A 21,067-nucleotide genomic window follows, 5' to 3' on the forward strand; every position below is an offset into this window, starting at 1 on the left:
ACATACACAATGGGTTATCCCAGAAAAAAAGGCAAAAGCACCCCTTGTCACAACTATAAAATATTCAGTAAGGCTCTGATGGAATTCTCAAGCAATCAGTTTACAAGAAGTATATTATCTCATTCAAGATGATGAAAAAACTGTCCAATGTGGGGATATGTAACTCACTCAGCTATGAATCTGAACTATAATGCTTATTAGCCTACTTTCTCAGGGAAAGATTGCCATTTCTGTGTGTGTGTGTGTGTGTGTGTGTGTGTGTGTGTGTGAGAGAGAGAGTGTGTGTGTCCCTAATAATTTAAAAGTCCAATATTCAAAAGATCCAGTCAGTAGAAACATTTCTCACTGATCTCCAGATTCATCATTCCGCTAAAAATATAGCAGAATGATGAGTCAAAAAAAAAAAAAGGTGTGGGAGCAATCGTGATCTGGCAGCCCCATCGAGGTGGTGGGTTTTTGCCCTCTGCAGTTCCAGCCATGCTGTCTATTGACGCCATAGCTCTAATGGGAAAGGTATAGTTAATTCTGGTGCTACTGCCGGTGATAATTTTTATTTATTTATTTAAAAGTTTTTTATATACCGCACATGGGGTCACTTACGTGTCCGTCTAGGCGGTTTACAATTTACATACACAATAAAAACAATTTGAACATAAGACACAATAAAACAAAAATAGTTCTTTCTTTACAAGTATCAAGCAGATATGGGTAATTCAGAGTAAACATTTAAATAGTGGTACTGAGATTGTATGCTTCATTAAATAGAAAGGTTTTAACCATCTTTTTGAATTCATTTCAATTAGATGTCATTCAGATACTGTCTGGTATAGAGTTCCACAAGGAAGGACCAAAAACTGAGAAAGCTCTGTTTCTTGTTAGGGCTAAGCTAGTAGATCTGACTGACGGAATTTCCAGTAAACATTTGTCTGTGGAACGGAGCTGTCTTGTTGGTTTATATATGTGTAGCATACAGCAGAGCCATATAGAATTGGGGTTATAAAGTAGGTTGTGGATAGTGGTTAAGATTTTGTATTTTATGCGGTGAGTAATGGGAAGCCAGTGTAAATGTTGGAGTACTGGGGAGATATGTTCTCTTTTAGGAAGGTTGAAAATCAGTCTAGCAGTAGCATTCTGGATAAGCTGAAGTGGGCATAAAGATGATAGTGGGAGTCCAATGTATAGTGCATTACAATAATCCAGATTTGATAATATTAAAGCTTGTGCTACGGTTCGGAAGTCTGATGACAGCAGAAGTGGCTTTAGTTTTTTTTAACATGTGTATCTTGAAAAATGATTTTTTGACTGTTTCTGATATGTGTTTTGATAGAGATAACTTAGAATCTACTGTTATGCCAAGGTTTCTAGCATGGTTAGGTATTGATATAGATTGTCCATCAAAAGTGAATGTTTTTGGAGGGCGTTGAGTGGAATCAGGAATAGTAGATAAGTAAATTAGTTCTGTTTTCGCTGCGTTCAGTTTGAGTCGATTGTGAGCTAACCAGGTTTTTATTGTTTCTAGATAAATTTGAAGTAGTGAAAGTGTTTTGGGCCATGTTTCAGTGAAAGGTAGGATAAATTGGATATCGTCTGCGTATAGTTTGAAATTTAAGTTTAAACCATCTAGAAGTCGACAAAGAGGTAAGAGATAGATATTAAAAAGTAGTGCAGATAAGGATGAGCCTTGTGGGACACCCGTATTAGTTGTGTACCAGTCAGATTTTGATTTTCCTAAGGATATTCTCTGTGGACGGTTTTGTAGAAATGATGTAAACCATTGTAAAGCTGTATTTGTGATCCCAATTTGCTGTAGGTTAGACAGGAGTATGGTATGATTTAAAGTATCGAAGGCAGCGGATATATCTATCATTACCAGTATGTAATTTAATGTGTAAAATAATATTACTCGCAGCAGTACAAACATCAATATTTTTTTAAACCCACCCAAACCCTGCCCCTTTCCCTCATTTAAATGTTAAAGTCACAGTACGGTATTTACCGCATGCATTAGGGCGTTATTATGCGCAATAACGCCCTAACGCACACAATAATGGCCCATCACGTTTTGATGAATGACCCTGTGAGCTCCCAAGTTTAGGAAGCTAAATTCACAAGGCACTTAAATTTAGAAGATATAAATAATCTGTAACACACAAGTCCTCCTTTTGCATCTGTTTCATCTGGGGCTTCCAAGGTTCAATCTTATTCAAAGTTTTAGTGACTCTCTCACATCATTCATCTACCAATGCAAACACTGGCTTCAATGAATCTTTTAAAATCTGTTCTCCCATAATCTCTCTGAATTGCAGGGGATCAATTGTCCCTCTATTCTTTTAATTGAGACTGTTCCCTAAAATTTATCATAATCCTCCCCACCCTCACAGAATAAAAAGAGGAGGAGAGGACAAAATGGTTACTCCAGAGAATTGTTTTGGTACCCACAGGCCCAAGGCCAGATCCATTTCTAAATGGTTATGAACCAACCACCAAATCCAGTGAGACTACTCCTCCATGCTAATTTATTCTAATTTATCTAATGCATATTCACTGTGGATGTCCTGAAAATGCAGCTGATTGGGTGATGCCCAGGGCAAATTTGGGAAACTCTGTTGTAGGTGATTTTGAATAATATGCACTGTGTTGGTCACCTTGTCTCAAAGGATATTAAACACCTAGAAAAGATCAACAAAGATGATTAGATATATGGATTAATTTTCATATGAGAAGAGACTCAAAATTTGGAATGATAACCCTTGTTTACGTACAACCAAGGCATATAATGTCCTCTTGTGACTTGACACATCATGCCAATTCTAGTCTTCAGTATGAATAAAAATGGAGATGGTGAAACAGCAGCTTTTCATCTATTGAAATCTGCTAGGAATGGGTTATTATAATAAAGTCTAAGGCTTTTGGATGATCCTATTATCTTGACACTAGACATAACATGGTAATAAATAGACATGCATAAAGTTCTTAAAAACAGGCTTGTCTGATAAGTCACCAAACCTAGAAAAAGTTCAAGGGTTTATCAAACTGGATTCATATCCTTTTGAGAAGCAATATGTCTCCCAAATATACTTTGGATTTTGAAAAATCTTTAGTATATTTAATCAAGTTGACAGATCTGCTTCAAATTTTTAAAAAACGCTGAATGGAATTCCTATAATTTCTGGTTAAAGTCAAATGGATTTTACAAGCAAATATGAGGAAAAAGCAATTTAGTTGAATTTGAACCAGGTTGAAATGTGAACTCAAATTGTTGGGCCTGGGAGGAGAAGAGAGGGAGGGAGGCAAGAGAAGAAGAATACAATGGTAAAATATTGCCTGGTCACCAGCGTTCAAAGGTGGCAGAGGGAAAGATTCAGGAGCAGGGCAGGAAGAGGTTCTGGGGTGAGAAGAGTTATTTTCAGCATTTTGGATCCTGGTGTAGCAAGGAGAACTTTAAAGGGTAAATTTCCATTAAGAGTTCATTGGTCAAATGACCGGCTAAATTAGGTAATTGTCTTCTACAACTTAACTGGGTTGAGGTTCATCTGCTGTCTGGTGCCACAAATGTATTTGAGGCAAGCCTCGTCCACCTGAAGTGCTTCCTGGCAAGCTCCTTGGCGCTGCAGAAATGCAGTACTGCAGAGCATGGGAGCCTGAATAAGCGAGCTGCTGAAGGACAGAGGAAAAGCTTGGAACCATCACCAGTAAGGATGAATACTGTTACAGTGTGGAGAAGCAAGGGGAGAAGGAGATTTTCGGCAGGGTTGGGAGTGGGGAGAGAGGAGCATGCTTGGTAGGGAATGGGGGGTAGAGATGGGGGATGCTGTAGAGTAGGTGCATGGGGAAATCTATCAATATTGCTTTATAGTTCTGTCCACCAAAAAAAACCCTGAAATTTACCTGGAAATATGAGTCATTTTTTTCAACTGATTTTCTCCTGTTTTTGTTCTGGTCATAATAAATTCCCAGGAAAAATAAAAAATAATAAAAACCGAAAATGAAGGTTCCTACAGATACTATATTTACTGGGGTTCAACAGATAGATTTAGCAATTCCTACTAAAATAGGATAATAGGCATAGCAACTAATAAGCTCGTTATCACACTATTTCAATATTTGATATGCTAGTACATGCCAGATTTATTGCAAACATTTACTAGAGATTGTGTAATTATTTATTTTATATTTTTATGCATAGTATTTTAATTGATGTGTACCATTTTGATTGGTCTATGGTATAAGAGAATTTTAAATAAATAAAAAGTCTAAAGTTTTATCATTCGATTATTTATTTTAAAACAATTATATACCGAATAATCATTATAAATACGATTAAACAGTTCACAACTTTGTGCGTATAATAAAAAGCACAAATCATTATAACCTCAACAGAACAAAATCTGCTTGTTACCACCTTCCTCTATCAGACTGCAGATACAATTCACCTCCCTCACTTCCCACGCTATGAGGTTTTTAAAATGAGAACGTGTGCACCTGAATAGGTACGCGAGGAAGAAGACGCTAGAATTTTTAATCGTACTCACACTTAAGCACATATGTTTTAAAATGCACCAACTACACGTAAGTATGCTCCTAATTTTAAGAGGTTACTCAAGTGCAGCTAACATGTGTGTCTTCAATAGGACCACATTAGCTTTTATGTGCATACATCAGAGAATTTTAAAACATGCTCATGCAAGGCACATTCACAGTTTTCCCAATTAGACCACCAGCTTGTCCAGTTAATAGCGAGGTTTTACAGAGCCCTCTGGTTCTTTATCCTGCATACTGCCCAGCTGACCCTGATCCCTCACCCTGCCCTATAAGCCCTAAAACGTGACATCTACAGACTTTATCCTCCTCAGAAGTATCAGTAAAGTTGCACAAATTTCTAGCGTAAGTGCACTGCGGATTCCATTTTTATAATTTGGAGTTACGAGTGTAAGTCTAGGCCACATCCCAGAATGCCCATGCCCTGCCCCTTTTCTACCTCCTTATTCCTCATGCATGCACGTGAAAATGCACGAGTATTTTGCAGCTTTTTAAAATACGCGTTGCTCGTGCACGGCACAGATACGCATGTATGTGGATATTTTTGCACGAGCAATGCTTTTAAAATTGACCTGTAAGATAGGAAAAAAAAAAACTTTTTAACTATCTTCCTAAACTTTGAATAATTAACATCACTCCTAAAAAAATTTGGGAGGGAGTTCCAAACTTGTGGCGCTACTAATGAAAAGGTCTTCTTAAATCCCTTTTCAGATTTGAACTTATGCCCAGTTGAATCTCTTGAGAGGCTCTAAGGGCTCGATCAGGCTTATCTCATGCCAATTTTGCTGACATACCTTGGCCCATCCACCCTAATACATCGAAACATAAGTGATTATTTAAATTTTAAATTTAGCCCCTTCTGCAAATGGAAGCCAGTGCAGGTATACTAAAAATAGAGACACCTTCTCCTACCTAGACTTTCCACAAACCAGTCTGGCAGTGCTATTTTGAGCAAGCTGTAATTTCCTTATCAAAGTATTAGGCAACCCTACCAAGAGGGTGTTACAATAATCCAACACCCCAATGACATGTGCAAGAACCAGAATTTTAACTGCAGAATCATCCAAGAAAGGTTTTCTGTAATTGAAATCATACCTACTTACAAATCTGACCTACTAAAACATCCAGTGAAAAAGCTGAGTCAAAAGTGACTCCAAGTTTTTGCCTTTAGGTGAAATAGGAATTTCAGTGTCTCTCTAAAATGGCTTAATGGGCCACATGCAATAGCTTCCTAAAAACATATTCCTAATGCCCCAAATCTCCATTTTTGATTTAACACTGAACGACTAGATTTTAACCAACCTGACCAGACAGACATTTTATCATGCATAACATGTTACAGTAGCCTTTAGTTGCTCAGCCCTGAATCTTCCTCTGTACAGCAGCTCCCCTACAGCTTTGGTCCTTACTCTTCTAGCACCAGCCTACTATAGCACCCCTTTTTCCAGACACCTTCTTTGATGTTCAGGCTTCCATGCTCATTACCTGGGTTGCCCCAGAGACAGTTAACACTTTTATAAGCTTTTAAAATTGTAAGGGTCCACTTAAGTCCCTCACTAGCTAAATTGTTCTTCTCTTAAGCCCTAGACTAGGATTCAGATATTTTCAAACTGTCCCTTACAGGCATCTTCACAGAGGCTTGCCTGGATTGGTCAGCCAACCAATGCACAGCCAACTATACACAGCCTACTTAAAAGCAGGCGGTGCATGAGGAGAAGTGTAGTTTTTGGGTTTGTTTGTTTTTTTAAGAACATAAGAACATGCCATACTGGGTCAGACCAAGGGTCCATCAAGCCCAGCATCCTGTCTCCAACAGTGGCCAATCCAGGCCATAAGAACCTGGCAAGTACCCAAAACCTAAGTCTATTCCATGTTACCGTTGCTAATGGCAGTGGCTATTCCCTAAGTGAACTTAATAGCAGGTAATGGACTTCTCCTCCAAGAACTTATCCAATCCTTTTTTAAACACATCTATACTAACTGCACTAACCACATCCTCTGGCAACAAATTCCAGAGTTTAATTGTGCGTTGAGTAAAAAAGAACTTCCTCCAATTAGTTTTAAATGTGCCACATGCTAACTTCATGGAGTGCCCCCTAGTCTTTTTATTATCCGAAAGAGTAAATAGCCAATTCATATCTACCCGTTCTAGACCTCTCATGATTTTAAACACCTGTCATATCCCCCCTCTTTATTAGTTTGTCAAATATATTCAGATACACATCATGTTTGAAGGAAAATAGATATTGGTATATTACTATAGAACAAAAAAAAGCAATATAATAAAAATAGAACATCACAAATAAATATACTTGAGTCTCATAAGACCACTATATGAAGGAGAGCCAGGCCTGAATTATGAAGAAACTAGGCTGCTTTGCCGAAAACAATAATAGCTATGCTGTGATTACATAAATATAATTTAACTTCTAACTCCTTGTTTAGAATCCAAAGAAGCTCTTAAATGTGATGGTACAAAAATATATTTCATAGCATTAAATACCATAGTACATTTATATGGAACACATATGAAACACATAGTTCCTAGGAATAAGATCCTCCAGACACAACTGGGAACTTCATGTGCTCCTGTGTACATCTTGATAAAGAAAGAAAAATTCATAGATTCTATCCTTTAAACACCGTCTGATGGTTATGAAAATACAGACAAGGGGGCGGATTTTCAGAGCCCTGCTCGCGTAAATCCGCCCAAAACCGGGCGGATTTACGCGAGCAGGGCCCTGCGCGCCGGGAAGCCTATTTTACATAGGCCTCCCGGCGCGCGCAGAGCCCCGGGACTCGCGTACGTCCCGGGGTTCTCGGAGGGGGGCGTGTCGGGGGGCGGGGCCGGAGCGCACGGCGTTGCGGGGGCGTGTCGGCAGCGTTTTGGGGGCGGGTATGGGGCGTGGCTACGGCCCGGGGGCGTGGCCGCGCCCTCTGTACCCGCCCCCAGGTCGCGGCCCGGCGCGCAGCAGGCCCGCTGGCGCGCGGGGATTTACGTCTCCCTCCGGGAGGCGTAAATCCCTCGACAAAGGTAAGGGGGGGGTGTAGACAGGGCCGGGTGGGTGGGTTAGGTAGGGGAAGGGAGGGTAAGGTGAGGGGAGGGCAAAGGAAAGTTCCCTCCGAGGCCGCTCCGATTTCGGAGCGGCCTTGGAGGGAACGGGGGGAGGCAGCGCGGCTCGGCGCACGCAGGCTATACAAAATCGATAGCCTTGCGCGCGCCGATCCAGGATTTTAGTGGATACGCGCGGCTCCGCGCGTATCTACTAAAATCCAGCGTACTTTTGCTTGAGTCTGATGCGCAAGCAAAAGTAGGCTGATCGCGCTTCTTTTAAAATCTACCCCAAAGCATATAGCTGCAATCACGAAGAAAGACAAATGTTGCCTGTAATACAGCTCTACTGGATTTCTCCTCTGACAGAGCAGACAGAAGAAAACCCCAAAAGAACTGGATCCAGGGAGCTGGCCCACTCCACCTTAAATCTACAACCACAGGGAATCCTGGTCCAGGTGAATAACTAGCCAAGCCCAGGAAGGCCAGGGGAGAGAAGGAAGCCTAGAGAAAGAGAATACTGTTGAACTATAAGTTGTAATACTACATTTGTGTTGTTGAACTGCAAAGAATAGAAAAATTTCTCAATAGACTTCATGCAAGATTCCTGCCAGAGATAAGCCTGAATCTGTCCTCTGGTTATCTTAAGACTGCTCACGGAGCCAGACTCTTCCACTGATTTCTCCAGTATTATGAAATATATAAGCTATCAGAAGACACATCTACTAGCCTTCCTTCTGCACCCATCCCTTCTATAGACTTCCTTATAGAATGAAGATAGAAAATAATGCCATTCAGAGGAAGACTTGCCTCAGGGACTTGTAAAATCTCCTTCAAGTATGATTTAAGAAATTCAAATAGAACCAAAAACAGAAAAATTCAAAATCCAAAGATATGAGGAGCTAGCAGAACTCTCCAAAGCATATAATTTAGCCTCACATGCATCCACCCTCTTTTCCTGGGACTGAAAACTTGAGTGGATATCCACAGTAAGAGTAAACAACAAAGAGACAGTCTTTTCTAAAGCAGCCATTGCCATGCAAATACTGTCAAATGTATTTAGAGATTTGATCAAAAGTGGTATAACCTTAAAATGTATTTTATATTCTGCCTTTTAGACACTTCAAAGCAGATTACTATAGGTATTTCTCTGTCTCCAAAGGGCTCACAATCTAAATTTCTACTTGAGGCAACAGAGGGTGAAGTCAAAGGTCACAAGTAGCAGCATCAGGATTTGAATCCTAGCTTGCCTGGTTTGTAGCCTGCTGATCTAACTAGGCTACTCCTCCATGCTTCAATCATGTTGAGGTTCTCTGATGAGCTAGTGGAGGATTTCACAATAAACCTCGCAGTAGATCTTCCTTTCTCCACAGTATTGCTGGCTGCACGAAATCCATCCTCAAGTTCCTGGACTCGGCAAACACCCCATTTCACTACCACTCCTCCTCCTCCAGAGGAGTCAGGCAACAAGGCACCAGATGATGACTCAGCAAAGGTGACCGATACATCATTCAGTGCCTGCATCTCCATCTCAATCAGGATGGAACTCCTTGGGGGAATCTGTGTCGCTAGGACATCAAGGCTTGGCCATTGAAGGGCTGGACGCTTCTGATCCTGCCAAGTTGGACTCCGATGCTGCAGACAAGGTATGTGTGTGCTCCAGGAGCCTTTCATCTCACTGTCCCTTTCCTTTTCCCCACCTCACTCAAAAATCTGATCAAAATACAGACAATAGTCAGAGCTCAAGCACACATCTAGACCGCAGCTGCTATCTTGGACTCCACCCCTGGTTTAGGTTTTGAGTTGGATCTTTGGCAAGGAAGAGTTGTGTTTTTGTTCCTTATTTTGGGCCTCCCCAGCCCAATCCAGGAGAAGGAAGTCTGCCCTGGCCAAGATCTGAAAGGGATTGTCTTGGTGTGAGTAGAAGAGATGTGTTTAATTTTTCTATGAATTTTGCTTTTTGGGTGCCTGATCCTGTACCAGGATGACTGTCATCCCTGCCTTGGGAGGTCTAGATAAGGTGCTGTATTTCCTGCCATCAGCTAAAGAGGGACAGCAGTTACCTTACCTAAAATGGACTGCCAAAATTACTGTGCTGCAGAAACCCAGAAACAGAAAATGATGGAAAATAAAGACACTGAGGCTCATCTAGTCTGCTAAACTTACTTTCTGATGCAAGGTCAAAAGATTCAGGTCTTCAGAACTAGGGATCCTCCATGCTTATCCCATGCTTTTTTTGAATTCCTATCTGCAAGAAAGTGGCTGTACACAATGGGGACAATTTTGAGCAGCCTGCATAGTTGCAATGTGCATGGGTACTTGTACTGCCCAGGCTTTGTAGCTTTGTAAACTAGCCGGGTAGTAAAGACTCCAGCATGCTTTGCATACAGTAGTTGTATGGGTGGCAGAGGATGGAAGGGTAAAATAGTGCACATACAATTGAAAATCCCATGCGCATTCTGTTTTACTCCCTTGACCTAAACACACAGCCCAAGAATCCTACCATGCAATCCAACTACAAGAATGTGTGTCATGAACGCCCACGTGCACTGGTAGCTGGACTGAGAGGCCATTATTCAGGTAGATCTGCTTATCCAAGCAAATTATTTCCCCAGGTAAATGGATTTGATAATTGCCCCAATATGCCTAAGAAAAATGATTTTTAATTACAGTTAACCTGCATCTCACATGGATTTTCAGCCATAGCGGCACTTTAATGCAGACACATCTGACAAATTCCTGTCTATTACTGATTTTTGAGGGGTTTTTCACGGCTGCACAAGATCTGCTGCACTCAGAGTGAAAACGGAGAAGAGGAGATGACTCCACAACTCCACAGTGGTTTAGTGGAAAAAGGAAATCTTGACTGTGTTAGCTTGGTGACCAAAAGAGATTACCCTGTTGGATTTAATTTGGTAAGCAGGGAATAAGTGGAAACTGTCCATGCTCTCTGTAAGAAGAGAAGTTTGGTAATAACCATAAAGATACTGTATAGTGCCAAAGAGACTGAGAATAAAAGCTGCTATCAGTGAGGCTTAAGAAGGTACCTCAGAGACTATTTAAATGTGACTCATTTTGATAAAGGACCCCCATTTAGTGGCGTGCTCTCAAGTTTTTATTGTTAGTCCCCTGAGGGCCCCAATGAAAAACTTCACAACAAACTGATAGGAATAGCTTTACTTAAACGTTTAATTCTTACTGCACCATCTCACCAAGGTATATGTTAGTGCTTTACAGAACACGCATCTCCATGACATTGCCATAAAATATTTTTTTTATACATGCCTGTTACTTCACTGTTTCTCTCACAACTCATTACACACATACAGCTTTCTACTTCCTGGTAGCACAATTCCCTGTTCTTCACAAATATCCCACTATTCAAATTCCAAGCAGCTGGCTTCTCCTGTCTTCACAAATATTCATTACTAGCTACCTCTCAGGATATCTTGCTTCTTGCCCTTCTAGAGGTACAGTACATACTAAAATCTCAAACAGTTGCCTTCCCCTGCCTACATTCCCAAACAATTTTAAGCTCTGGGGTATCCTGGTTCAAACTTCTGGCTTCATGTATTATTCGGGATCTTTTAGCCAGTCATAATAAAATGGACCCTTATTTAGTAAACGGAGTGATCAGTCCCAAAAATAAATAAAGGGGTAGGGCAAGTACAGATGGGTCCATTTTATTATGACTGGCTAAAAGATCCCGATGTCAACGTTTGGTTTCTTTAAATATATAATCTGCCAGGCACTTCTTTTCTTTGTAAAATTATATGTGAGCATCATTTTGATAGTATTATGTTTAAAATAATATGCGTTTTGAATTGTTGATGTATTTCTTCTTGTACTGTTCAATGTTGGATCCCTTGCTATGAGTCCCCCCATTTGAATTGTTTTTTTCTGTTACAGCGTATGAACTCCGCTTTAAATACATCCCTCCCGATGCAGCCGCGTTTGGCGAAACACGGTTCCGTGTCGAGGGACCCTGTCTAAAATTGTGCCTCTTCAAAGCAATGGAGTTGCCGCCAATAAAAAGTTAATTTTACAAGTACTTTGATGTAGTTTGGGACTCATTAAGTTCTACTGCATTTCCTGATTTGTTGTTGCTGGATGCTTGAAGTGCAGTCCCTCGCTCCTGCATTTGTTTTGTCGATAGTGACCAGCTGCCATGTTTCCATGGAGGAATCATACACCACCTTAAACTCAAGTAAATAGTTCAGCAGGACATTTGTGGGATGCCTTACTTTGTAAATAAAATAGATTTGTGAAAAGATACTGTCCTGAGTAAAGTGTAATAAAGAACAGTCACTTCTGTCTTAGGTCCAGTTCAACATACCTCGTGATGCCTCTGCAAACAGACTCGCCCGTCCCTATTAAACTCCAGGCTGGGAGCAGCGGCATTACAAGAATATAATACAATATATTTTTTATGTATGCCCATTATCTTGTGTGATCGAATGAAACAGACTTTTGAATTCCCCTGTGTTCTATTAAATCAGTGGTCTCCAATTCCAGCTCCATCTCTGGTGCTCATGAGTCATCAAGAGGTGTGGTTTCCAGGATAGCCAAAGTTACACAATGTAAATGAGTCACAGACCAAATGTTTGAAAATGTCAAATGAAAATTCTTCTGGACCTCTGTTAAACCAAACCAATTGACAACTCACACAGGCCAGCGATACGGATTATTTTCTCAAATATTGAGAAAGTACATAAGGCAAATATTTAATAATTATATGAAAAATCAGAACATTTGTTATAGTCACCCAAATTCAATCTGTTGTGGGTGTTAAATGACAGCGACCACTCATTAGATATTTAAAGTGACAGTAGTTTGGAGAGTACAGCCAAGACTATGTACTGCAAGAGCCACACATACAAGAGAAATAGATATGGAGGTCAATATTCAAAAGCCATTTAGAAGGGTAACGTACAAGTTATCCAAATAAATGACAATTGTGGCATATTCAGCTACTTACCCTGCTAAATTATAGCTGGATAACTATTTAACCGGCTGTAATTTAGGAGGATTTTTTTTTTAAAAGGGCATTTCAGGGGCATTCCAGGGAGGAGTTAAGTTATCTGGCTTCTAGTGCTAGAAGTAAGTGCTGAATAAAAGTTGTGCCTCCAGCGCAGCTTTGATAGGGGCTGTGCTGGATGTCAACTGGAGCAGCTAAGTTCAGGCCCTGCTTTGGGTAGGGCTTTTAATGGTTTGGGGGGGATAGATGGAGGATCCGGGGGGGGGGGGGGGGTGGAGGTGGGTGTGCTGCGACCTGGTTATCACAATGGTGGGGGTGGGCATGGGGAGTGGACCACAGTGGGAAACGTTAATATGATACATATAGGAGTTGATATGGGGTGGAGCTTGCAAGGCTGCTGTGGCCTCTTTGCTATTTGTTGATGGGGATGGGAGAAATTCTGGCCATAGAGCCCTGTACTTTTTATTTTTTTAAACTTTCTTGGTACTACTTACCCAGATATCTTTTAAAGAAATCTGGATAAGTAGCAAGTTATCCAGCCACGCAAGGCTGGATAACTTAGAAGCCTAACCGGCTAAATTCAAACATAACCAGATAAGTTTTTAAGTTATCCAGCTACATGTAGTCAGATACCTTTAAGCGGGTATATTCAGCTAGATATTTATCCAGTTGAATATATGGAACAAGTTATGCAGATATCTTTAACTAGATAACTTCTCAACTTAAGGGTCAATTGAATATTGACCTCATGGAGAATAAACAGGAAGTGCCACAGAGACCTGCACTTATGGATGCCACCTGCTGGAAAAAGCAGGGAAGTGTCATTTTGTTTTCTGAAATAGATTGTGCCAAGCATGCTCACCTTTGAGGGAGGACATCTGTCAGTGCAGGAAATTATAAGGATTATTGCAATGGACACTATTGCTTAATCATTTCCAGTCACATTTTTTAATTCCTTAAGGTGCAAATAGGAAGTTTTCTGTAACCTTGTGAGTAGACTAGTCAGCAGGAGAGTTACAAATTGCCTCACAGCAAATTATGGTCCAAAGTAATTATGATAATCAGATCACAATATAAATAAAGCACATCCCCTGGAAAATAAGCCTTTTTTTGGATGACAATCTCTGCAATTAACAAATCATCCTCCCTTTACTTCCTAGTGACCCCCCTCTGAGGTGTTTAGATTTACCAGGCACCAAGGGAAGGGGGCTAACTCTAGAACAAAAAAATATTAACAGTGCAGGCTCACAACAACCTAAGGTGGGGGGTGGGGGGGAGCTGAAACACTGTCTCCAAGCCTCCGACTACTACACCCTGCACACTCCTTGGGGATTTGCTGGGCAGGAGGATACCCCAAACCACACAGTTACTGAAGTCACACTGACCACACCGTATTAAAGTTTTCTTAAACAAGAAGAGTAAGAGAAAAAAAGAAAGGAGAACAATAAAAAAAAAAAAAAGCAACTTGCAAGAAAAGCACTGGCATTTAAATGAGTTATTGGCAGACAATGAGCAATAGTTTCAGTAATCTGACACCTTAGAAGGGCAAATACCTCTACCGCACTGAATGGAACATAGCTGAGTGCAAAACAAAACTCATATATTCTCCTCTCAGTTCTAACTGGAGCAAAAAAGAAAGAAGGAGAAACTGCACCTCTTTCAAAGTTTTATCCTATAACAGTTAACAACTGTCTTCTTGAATAAAAGTCTTTGCTTAGCAAATGTTTTCCCAGATGGTAGGTGGGATAATAAATGTTGGAGATCTCAATAATCCTTTTGCTGAGGCTTTGTACGACAAATTTAATAAGCACTCAGTTTCAGAAGCAAATTAAATCCAGAGATTGTGATCAATACTCACTGGACTGGGTCTCAGCTCCTGACTTTTTCCAGTGCAAGTGCAAACCAAGTCACACTTCTGGAACAGCTCCCACCAGGGCACTTCCAGCACCCAGCCTCTGGGTGTCTTTTTCCTTTGCAGCTGAAAAGACAAATCTTGCTTCTGGAACAGCTCCAAAACCAAACTTTTACCCAGATGCCACCTCCTCCTCTGCTCTTTCTGGAAAAGAAGTTCCTGCGTCTCTCTTGGGAAAACCCTCAAAGGACTAGGACTATCTTTACAAGCAGCTGCACTGACTCTTAAAAACCTCTCCAACTTTGAATCTTCTTGGGATCCTATTCCCAAGTTCCTCTCCATAATACTCCTCCCAGAAAATATCAAAGAGAACAGGTAGTGCAAATCTCATTGGCTCACAAAGTCAGCTGAGCTCACATGAAGATCAGGAGTTGCATCACCAGCCTTGCCTGTTAACCCCATGACACTCAGTGCAAGGCTGCAATACGAGCAGTTAGATGCCAGGCACCTCATGCCTTAGGCATATCAGAAGGGGGTCTTATAAGCACACCGAAGTCCTTTGCAGAAAGGATGTGTATCTTATAATGTATTCTCCCCTACACCAATAACATTTAAAACATACTCTGTATTTGTCAAATAAAGAAAGGTTCACAAAGGTTACAGGTTTCTTTAAAAACTGCAATTCACTTATCTTCTTCACTCTTCAGAGACTGAAGTTATCACATTTTTGGTGTGCACACAGTTTAACAGAAGTTTAAAGGTCACACTAAAGGGACATTTTAAGGCCAGGATTCAAACTATCACATGTGATAGGCTATTACCATAAAACATGCCCCTCTTCCCATTTATCACAAAGTGCACAGGTATTACTGCAGAGTGTGATAACTTTTTCATACTTTGCAGTAAGTGCCATAAGACAGACAGACAGACACTAACTATAAGGCCCTTATAGTAGTTAGGTATTTATACCTCTCTCTGAGGCCCATCCAGTTACTAGAGGTGAGGTTTAAGTAGTAGTATAGGGGTTAGGTACCACTGACATTGAGTGAGATGCACGAACAGTATACTCTTGTGAAGATCTGATGTCCTTCGGAGTGAGGAAACTCACAGAAAGATGAGATTTGTACAATGTTCTTCAACCTAGCATGATGTTACCCAGGTAGAGAGTCCATTAAGCTAGGTTGAGAGAGCATTGTACAAATCTCATCTTTCTGTGAGTTTTCTAACTCCAAAGGACATCAAATCTTCACAAGAGTATACTGTTCTGTTCGTACATCTCACTCAATGTCAAAGTGGCCCCTAACCCCTATACTACTACCTAAACCTCACCTCGAGTAACTAGGTGAGTCTCATAGAGAGGTATAAATACCTAACTACTATATGGGCCTTATAGTTAGTGTGTGTGTGTGTGTGTGTGTGTGTGTGTGTCTCTCTCTCACTCTCTCATATGCTATTTGTGAAAAGATCACAAAGTGTGATATTGCACAAATGAAAAAGGTGTAATTATTTCCGGCATTAAAACTGTTTAATATGGCTTCAAGCCAGCCCACTTGGACAGAAATCCTTCCCCTTTTCCAAATTAGCATCACACCATGCGTTGAGGTGTTTTTTGCATGTGAAAAACCCATAACTCGGCTTGGAAAATAACCCCCTTAGATTGTGAGCCCTCTGGGAACAGAGAAATACCTACACAATAGTTGAATGTAATCCACTTTGAAGTACTTTGTAAAAAGAATATAAATAAATAAAAATAAACACTCCTATACTATTTGACAGGCAAATGAATAGGAAGAGCTATATGACATTTTCAATGAACAATGCATTTTGTCAGAACTCTTAAGAACAGACGATATTTCTCTTAAAATGTGTTTATTTTAGATCATCTTTACAATAAAATGCAACACTTATTAAAAAAAAAATGTGTTGTGGCTTTTGGAGTTGCTTTTTTTGCCGGTGGAATCAGATTAATTCTCCCAAATGCTCCTCTGCTTCTAATGTTTCCTTTTGAAATTCAGAGTAGGCCAAGGCATGTGGAATCCTATCATTATAAATTAATTGCTAATAAAGATCAAACTAGCAATAGATCATATATTTATTTTGATTCTCTATAAATGTTTAACACTGTTAAGTTAGTTAAAATTAAATAGCTCTTAGGATAGAAAGTGAACGATTAATTGCTCTCTCTTTTTCTTAACACTACTCTGTAAAAAAAAAAAAGTGCATAAATTTTATTCAGATTACATTAAACTTGATTATGTGCAGGAAAGGAAGGACGATAAGATGGATGATGAAATGCTTAGAGAAATCAGAGAAGCTAACCAAATTGGTAGTGCAGTAATAATGGGAGATTTTGATTACCCCAATATTGATTGGGTAAATGTATCATCGGGACATGCTAGAGTCAAAGTTCCCGGATGGAATAAATGACAGCTTTATGGAGTAATTGGCTCAGGAACCAACGAGAGAGGGAACTATTTTAGATCTAATTCTCAGTGGAATGCAGGATTTGGTGAGAGAGGTAATGATGCTGGAGCCACTTAGAAGTAGTGATCATAATATGATCAAATTTGAATAAAAGACTGGAAGGGGGACAATAAATAAATCCATGGTTCCAGCACTAAACTTTAAAAAGGGAACCTAGTAAAATGAGAAAATAGAAAAAAAATGAAAGACGCAGCTACAAAGATTAAAAAAGAGTGTACAACAGGCATGGACATTGTTAAAAAATACAATCTTAGAAGCGCAGTTCAGCTGCATTAAAAAAAGGTAAAAGGAAAGCAAGGAAAGGAATAGATTGTTGGTATGGATAAAAGGTAAGATAAAAGACTATTTTAGCCAAAAGAACTTCCTTCAAAAATTGAAAGAGGGATCCATCTGAAGAAAATAAGGAAAACCATAAGAATTGGCAAGTTAAATGTAAGACATTGATATGACAAGCTAAGAGAGAATTTGAAAGAAGTTGGCCATAGAGGAAAAACTCATAATTAAAACTTTCTAAAAATATATCTGAAGCATTTTTATGCTATTTCTCAAACCAAAGAGTTGAATGTCTTAAATCTGTAGCCGCCTGCTTGATTGATGCATTTTAACTCAGCGCATATTTTTAAGTAAGAGCCATGTTAAGCTATCAATGAAAACAGCTTTAGATCAGCTCACTTGTTGGGAGGAAGAGGCAAAAGTGGAAGGGGAGAGTGGAGAGCAACAAGAACATTGTTGTGATCTGAGAAACTGTACTTCTCCTATGATTACTTCTAGAAATCGTAGTATAACGCAACCTTACATAATTCACCAACTTTTATCTAGAATTGGAGCAGGATCAGAAGTCAAAGCAGAGTGAAGGCTAACTTAAATTTTGGTGAATCTGGTCCAGGGAAGTCAGATTATATACAATATGAATCAGAAATCAATCAGCTGTGGTTCAGACAGTCCAAACTAATGCACCCCTTTGCAGAGCATGGGGTCACTTCAAATCTAGACTGATGTCATTCATCTATAACTGCAATTGCCTTGCTCTTAATTCAAATCTACTCAATTCTTAGAGTTATATACCAGGATGCCTATAAAGTTGTAAATCACACCTTTTGAAGCCTTATTAGACAAACATATTCAAATTTGGGGAATTAATGTGGAAAACATGGTTTGATTATTGCACACCCCTCTCACCTTCTTTTAATGCAGGTAAAATTATGCCTGCAATTTCACAGCACTCAATTTTGCCCATTAGTAAAAAGGGATGGGGTTAGGTCAAGGAAGGGAAAGTGCACACATGATATTTTCAAATAACTATAATTTCTGGTGTATTCCTTGCTATTGCTTCCATGCAGGTTCAAAGTATATGGGTATAAAAGTAAATGCATTGTGCACACTAGATGAATTTTCAAAGGAATTTTGCACCTATCCTTAGGTAGGTACAAAATGAGGGAGACAGGAGTATGTCTATCTTGGTTTTCAAGAGTCAAACTCCTATGATGCAATGCATATGATATTCCTGGTTCAAAGTCAGAGGAAGTTGAATGTCAAGCAAAGGAAGTAAGACACGTAGTTGATTGTAGCTGTCTGATGAGAAACAAAATAGTTGCATGCCAAAAGAACGTACAATATTTTACAAAACAAGTCTATGCTCCTGGAAGTTCTGAGGCTTAAAAACTTTCAACTGTGTGTGCTCCTTTAAGGAGAAATGCTAGTTTGTTAATTTAAAGTTCTCCAGTCTAAAAAGACTTTCATGAAATCTTGTCTATGGGAAAGTGATGCTACCATGACTCTGACTGCTGCCTACAGTGAGAATTCTGGCTATGGTTTGTTACTTGGTATTCAATTGCCACCTGGATGCAAAGGCGACCAGAGTCTGTGATTATCACATCATGTGGATATTCAGTTACAAGACCACACTACTATCACATTATCCTGTAGTGATGAGATCATCCATTCATCAGTTCATTCTTCTACAGAGTATCAATATTCAAGGTTAAGTGTTCAAGGTTAAGTACTGCAAACACAGAAGTGGCAAATTGCTTGATTAGGATACAGGAAAGAAGTAGCAGCTCTGTGTTTAGTTCCTTAAGGAGATCTTTTACTGTGGACTGTTGTGCGTGCATGTGGGAATACACTTAAAGGTGAATTTTTAAAAGCTCCATGCATGGGGAGGAGAGAGAGGAAAGGCCAGCGAGCTGGGGAGAAACACCACCCACGTCTTCCCTGATTTAAACTGTGATCAGAAACATTTTCTTCCATCGAGGTGAGGAGGCCTGGTCCGAGGGGGTGGGACCCAGAAGTGGCATCACCGGGAGATGCCCCTTGGGACTCCATAAAATTGAGGGCCCTGTGGTGCAGCCACTGGCGCGCAGCTGAAGCCACGCGCCAAAGGGGTGCGCCCCTGGGTGAGAAAATAAAATATGGGAAGGAAACAAAAATCTAAGAATTATACTTCATCACCAACAACCCCTGTGCTGAACAGAGCAGGACCCATGGACTCCCACATAGTTTGTATGCGGGAGATCAATGTTGGGGAAGAAGTAGATGGGAACTCCTTAATAGAAGCTACTCTAGCCCTAGGTCCCCACATCCCCCCTTACCGCCTAATATGGAAGGTCTGCCAGAGGCTAGTATTGGTTTAAGGCCTTCAATGAGTGGAACCCACACCAATATTGGGAATGGGGTCGCCACAGTGGGAAATATACAATCAAATATAGAGTCTTTGGGAGGCGAGGCCGCAGTAAGAAATATTAGAGTACCCTGTCCAACAACTCTCGAATTAGGTAGTTTGGTAGAGGAAAATATTGTGGAACCTGAAAATGTATCACTATTGGATTTATGGAGACTAACAGCGAAAGTAGACAAAAAATGGTCTAATACTATTTCTAAAGTGTATACTTTTTCAGTAGAAACAAGAGAAAAAATTGTAGAATTAGAGGATAGGACTAATATAGTGGAGCAGATAGTGGCAAATTTGAATCCAATAGTTAAAAAATTTGCAAGCCACTAGCATATCTTCCATTAAAGATAATATGGTACTACTTACAAGAATTGAACAGCTAGAGAATGAAGTGAGATCACATAACCTTCGATTATTAAATTTTCCATTTTCTAGGATAACGTCCGATTTTGAATTGTTTAAGAAATATGTAGTTGAAACTCTCTTATCAGACTGAGAATATCCCAAATGTTTCTAAAATGAATTATTTGCCTAAAAGAAGAACGCTACCAGTTTGTGAGAGTGGTATAGACACCTTAGAAAGTCCAGGGGTCTCAATGTTTAGAAGACTCACTGGACAATATAGTATCTAGAGCTACAGTGCTTGTTACTTTCTCATTAAAAAAAGGAAAAAGACCTGTTCTTTACTAAATATTTTCAAAAGAAAAATTTCAATTTCTGTGGCCAAAAGATACAGGTCCTTCCGGACATTTCTTCTGCGACTCAAGCACAGCGGAAACTATTTTTATCACTAAAGCAAGCAGTTCTAGATATGGGAGCTACTTTCTTTTTAATATTCCTATGCAAGTGTCAAATCACATATCAAACTAATAAATTTGTTTTCTTGGATCCCTCACATCTAGAGCATTTTCTTCAGGACAAATCTCAGAATTCTTAATTAGGTGTAAGGATAGGGTTGTATAAGTAAAAATGGCGCATGTTCTGAACTACACTCATCACTCTTCCCCTAGATGTGATTGTATAGTACAATATTTGAATGATTGTTTGTTTGTTTTTTATTATTAGCTGGATTACATGATTGTATCATTTATATGTAAATGTTATAATTAAATAAACATTAAATAAAAAAAAAGTTCCATGCATAAAAAATAGCATGCGAGTAAAATAGCACCTACAAGAGTATTTGCTATTTTAGAAATCTCAGCATACGTGCATAAATCAGGGTCCATGAATAACTTTACTTGTATTAAAAAAGGGACATATATGCAAGTAAGTTGCTTTTTAAAAAAATATCTTTATTAAATTTTTAACAATCATATTACAATATACAACATCCAGGAATACACAAATGTGTTTGATTCAATGAAAATGAAACCCCTCTCCACCCTTCCCTCATGCCAATGGATACAGGACAGTCTATCATTTCACTTTATTAGGAAGCATATCTATATTGCCCATATAATGTACCTCCCAAACAGGCCGATACAGAACGGT

General features: G+C 39.6%; 1 long non-coding RNA gene across 3 annotated transcripts in view; it reads right to left on the reverse strand.

Moving 5' to 3' along the window:
* The window catches only part of LOC115076268, a 450,085-nt gene that overhangs the window by 171,056 nt on the left and 257,962 nt on the right, over window positions 1–21,067 (reverse strand). The window lies entirely within an intron of this gene.

The sequence above is a fragment of the Rhinatrema bivittatum genome, chromosome 14 (assembly GCF_901001135.1).
Source record: "Rhinatrema bivittatum chromosome 14, aRhiBiv1.1, whole genome shotgun sequence".
NCBI classification, from domain to species: Eukaryota; Metazoa; Chordata; class Amphibia; order Gymnophiona; family Rhinatrematidae; genus Rhinatrema; species Rhinatrema bivittatum.